We start from the raw sequence: 5,130 nt of genomic DNA, 5'->3' as shown, positions 1-5,130 counted from the left end.
AAGGACAGATGGCATCGTCAGTACTGGGGGCACTTCTGGAGGCTACACTGTGAGAGGGCACAAAGTGAGCACTGCCCCCTTCATCCAGTAGGTGCCTGGAAGGCCCTACTATGAGTAAGGTACCATCGCCGTCGACCCTGAACAGAGCCTCGAAGAACCCAACACGATAGATGGGCCCCATCCCAGGTGGAGGGTGCAGACAGTGTACTCGAAAGGAGAGGAGGTGACGGGAAGGCCTGGCTTCTCACAGAACCTCAGCCAGGTTCCTTCAAGAGAGAAGTGAAAGATAAAAATCCAGGCAGCCAGAAGAATGGTAGTGGGATGAGGGGACATCCCCTGAAACATGAATAATGGCTCCAAAGAAAATGATGGCAGACACTGGGAGGGTGTGCAGGAGCAAGGAGGCCATGGGGGTGCTGGGATCCATGGGTGGAACCAGAGACCCCAAACAGACAACCAGGGCCAGTGGACTTGACCCGGGCCTCTCCTCCATGTGTGTACAGGCTCCACTTCCTCTCCATGCTCCAGTATCACTTGGTCTTGTGTCGCTTAGCCTACTAAGTTTGTCCAGGTCACTCTGCCCAACCTCACCATGAGCCCTCCCTACTCTTGTCCCTTCTGCTTAAGGAGCCAGAGAAAACAACTACAGATTCTTGTGCCCTGGGGTGTAAGGGAAACTGTGGATGCCCAGGGGAGAGAGGGAGAGAAGCCTGGGGGTGGCAGGAAGATGGGTGTTAGCAGCCCTCACTTCAACCTAAGAGGACAAAAATCCAGACTAACACAGAAAACAAACTAGATCAATGTTTCCCACTGAGATCAATGTTTCCCGCTGAGATCAATGTTTCCCACTGTGTGTTCCACAGAACAAGTCACCAGGAATAAAGGGTTCTGTGGTCCAATAAGTTTGGGAAAAGCAGAGTTAAGCAGATTTCCATAGCAGACTTCCCAGGGCCTTTAATGTGCTAATACGCATGGTGAATCTCCAAGAGGGACGCAGAGCATGCAGCGCAGCCCAGCCTTATGTGACCAAGGAACCCTTTCATCACAGTGGATTTCTCAGAACCAGTGTGCTAGGGAACATGCCTTGGAAGATAGAGAACTAGACCAAGGCGATCCGGTTTCCAAACTGAGTTTTTAGTCTCATGTGGGATTCGGTGATCGAGTGGGGTAGACAGGGCTAAGACTTAGCTCTTCCACTCTCTCGGGAGGCACTTTGTCTCTCTGGGCCTCCATGTCCTCATCTCAATAATGAAACCTGTGCTGCCCAACTGCCATCTCCCAGGATTCTTTTGAGGATCAAAGCAAATACATAGACCCCTTTTAAACTACAGCTCTGTAAACCAAGGGGCATAAAAGGCAACCCCCCCTTGAAAAGACAACATATTCCACAACACGATTTGATGTACAAAAGCTCTCTTTACAAATAACTTTTAAAAGAACTTATCCATTTTATAAGGCAAGATCCACCAATGAAAGATAAAGATGAAGCAATGGCAGAAAAGCAAAGGCAATGGCAGAGAAAGCCCTATGATGTGTGGAGCATAGTGGCAGAAAGAAGACGCTGATGGTGCCCAGGGCCCTGGGTCTCAGTCTGGTCTGCCCTGGACCTGCTGTGTGGCACCAGCCAAGTCTCTCTTTTCTTCCATGCATGAGGGGGTTGGGCAAGATGACCCCCAAGGCCCACCCAGCCCTGAAGTCAGAACTGAAGGCCCCCACACTGCTTTGGGCAGCCCATCACCCCAGGGGATCTGTCCAGGTGAATATCTGAAAGGTGTCAAAGGGGAAGGACAAAACTGCTCCAGGAGAAGCTCCATGGGGCTAGCCAAAGTAGCCAAATCTGTCCACAGGCATGAATTTGGCTATGAAACTAGAGATGAGCCAAAAATCAGAAACAAGGTGCATGCAGAAAGAGAATGGGAAAAGCTTCCTTCCCCACAAGAATTTCTGCCCCTTCTACTTAGGCCTCAGCCCCTTCCTACAGGATGCAGAGGTGACCAAGGGTAAAGAGGGAGAGGCTGGCCAGGCGCAGTGGCTCACGCTTGTAATCCCAGCACTTTGGGAGGCCGAGGCGGGCGGATAACGAGGTCGGGAGATCGAGACCACGGTGAAACCCCGTCTCTACTAAAAATACAAAAAATTAGCCGGGCGTGGTGGCGGGCGCCTGTAGTCCCAGCTACTCGGAGAGGCTGAGGCAGAAGAATGGTGTGAACCCGGGAGGCGGAGCTTGCAGTGAGCCGAGATCGCATCACTGCACTCCAGCCTGGGCGACAGAGGGAGACTCCGTCTCAAAAAAAAAAAAAAAAAAAGAGGGATAGGTCAGGTTTCAGCCTGGGTTGCTGTAGGATCCCTCTGAGGGAAACAGGTCCTCAAAGTACAGGATGTCATAAAGGCTAGTTTGATGGATGAGGGAGCAAGCAGCCCCCTCTCAATCAAGAGTCCCACGGATTAGAGGGACATCCTGCACCTGCTTCCGCTGAGGGCTTCCCTCTGACACCATGCACGTCACTTTTGCTATTTTTCACAAGAATAAGAAAGTTCATTGTAGACTCGCTGCAGTCTACAATTACTGCTTGGGATGCTGAGGGACAGTCATAAAGAGTGCTCTATCCTTTCTGTACAACAAAAGAGCAGTCTGGACTTGAGCACTTGAGCCTTGTGCTGTGTGTGTGTGTGTGTGTGTGTGTGTGTACATGTGCACATTCATGTTCAGCAGCGATACTGCTTCCCAGCCCTCGGCTTATGTGAGGAGGGTAAGCACGTGGCAATGAGGTCAGGAGACAACCTGAGATCGTCTGGCACTTAGTGATTCTGTCTGGGGACATAGCAGGTGCTGACAGAATCTATCACTCTGCAAGTGTACAGACTCTGTGTGACAACAATGTACGTAACAGGGTCTTCAGGTGTGTGGAGAGGCTCTTGCCTTACGGGTGAGCATGAACAAGGGACAGCGAGTCAGCTTGTGATGCAGCGGGTGCGTCTCTCCCCATAGGAGCATACGGGGGCTGTTGGATTAGAGATGTATGTGTTTGTACACACATGCACATTTGAGTGTGTTGGTGGCAGCAGCCTAGAATTCTGGCCCCATCTCTGAACCAACTCACTCTAGGACCTTGGCCATGTTGCTTTCCCCCTTTAGGTTCTTGGCCTCCTCGGCTATAAAGAGGAGGGGCAGACCACATTGTTCAAGTTCTGCAGTCTGATCTCCTGAAGTGTGTGTGGGTTGGGGGGTGGGAGAACGGGATGGGATGCAGCCCCAACAGCGCGGAGCCTTCTCCCCCTACCCCTTGCCACAGGAGCCTCTCCTGGCAGCAGGGCCCCAGCCTTCCCAGTGGAGGGCAGAGGAAGAGAAAAATCTCTCCCATGGTAAGGCGAATTTCATTGACTGCCCATGAAATGCTCAGGATACACAAGCCAAGAAGCCCTCACCTGCTCAGTCCCAGCAAAGGGGGCTGAGTTTGGGGATAGAAGCACTTGGAATGGGGGTTTGAATTTCAGGGCCATGAGCCTGGCCTGAGGCTGGCATCATCTCCCCAGAACCACATCCCACTCCCAGCAGCTCCAGACTAGTTTCCAGGCTACAGGGGTGAGAGGCGGAGAGCGTTAACCCCTTGCCAGCCAGAAAAGCTGCCCTGGCTCACCATGGTCAGTATCCTGCACCTCCCACTAACTTGAACTGCCTGATTCAGAGACTGGGGGACGCTCCAGACAAAAAGGGAAGGAAAAGCTAAACTACAGCACCCTGAGCTCCCCTCCAGCCAGCCCTAGTTAAAGGTCATAATGAAGGGACACTTTCCCCAGTGGACCTCCTTCTTCGGCCATCTTTTCCTTTTTCTTTTCCTTTTCCTTTTCTTGTCAGAAAGACTTTAATTGAGTCTCCTTGGGGAGAGGCGGCTTCTTCTAATTCAGCTCTTAATTAACCCAGCACACCCCAAAGAGGCTGCAGAACTACTCGTAAATTAAATATGAAAAGCATTATTTATCTAGGCACAGCCTTCCAAAGGCTCCGATTCTGACGTTTATAGTTACTAATGAAGATGGATTTGGAGGGAGAGAAGTCGGAGAGGAGAGAGACTATTGCCCGGGGAGAGAATGGAGCCTGCGGGCTTGGTGAGTGTCTTCCAGGGTTGGGGGAGTGTAGTCCTCTCAGGCCAGGGGACCGTGACCTTCAGTTTTTGCTTGCCCGGATCTTTGGAAGGTGAAGGAGGATCAGTACAGGCTCAGGGATCTTGCAGGGTTATTGCCCGAGGCCCTCTCCCACTAGCCCCAGACCCCACTCCCTGCCCCGTGCCTCATTTCCCCGCCTAACCATTCTCCTCCTTGCTCCCACCCTGTCTCCATCCCACCCCTTCTTATGGAAGAAAAGGAAGATGGGGGGAGGGGGGAGCAAGAAAAACAGGTGAGAGAACTGTAATGATTCTTCTTATAACATCGATTGCTCAGGAAAAGGCAGCACTATGACTCTCCTTCCTTCTCGGGACCTTCACTGTATCTCTAGGAGCTCCCCCCCCATGTAGTTGCATGTTCCCAACTCAGTCCAGGTATAGGAGTTCAACTTCCCATTCTTAGAAAACCACAGGAAGGAGGGTTCTAGTTTGGGATTTGCTCTCTCAGGAGTCCTCAGCCTCATTTTTCCCATAGACGAGTCTGTGTTCATTTCTTCCTATGCCTTTTTCCTTTGGCCTCTTTGGCCTCTAGAGAAAGGAGTGACATGTGCCTTGGCTCTCCTAGGAAACCAGTCCCTCTTTAAAAGGTTAAAATCCCTCCAGGCCTTGTCCAGCTGATGATTTCAAGGGCACTCTCTGAGCTCCTCCGCCACCCACTCTAAATCAGGTGCAACACTAAACTCAAGGAGCAGCACTAGACATAGGCTCAGCCTCCACAGAGCTTCCAATGCAGTCAAGGAGGACATAGGAGAAAGAAAAAGCATGTCAAGATGCCCCACATTTCCCAGGAAGTGAGTGAGTAATCCCAACTTTGTTCCACTACAGGCACGTAGGGGAGAGGGGGTTAAGAGAGACAGAAGTTCTAGCAAGGTTCAGCTAAAGCCCTTGCTGCCTGGAAGCGGGACCTTGGACTCAGTAACAGTACAGACATCTGAGACTATTGTGTCGTCACCTCTGCTAGGCTCCA

The sequence above is a fragment of the Hylobates moloch genome, unplaced genomic scaffold, assembly GCF_009828535.3.
Source record: "Hylobates moloch isolate HMO894 unplaced genomic scaffold, HMol_V3 SCAFFOLD_11, whole genome shotgun sequence".
NCBI lineage: Eukaryota > Metazoa > Chordata > Mammalia > Primates > Hylobatidae > Hylobates > Hylobates moloch.
Note: the sequence above shows the minus strand (reverse complement) of the source record.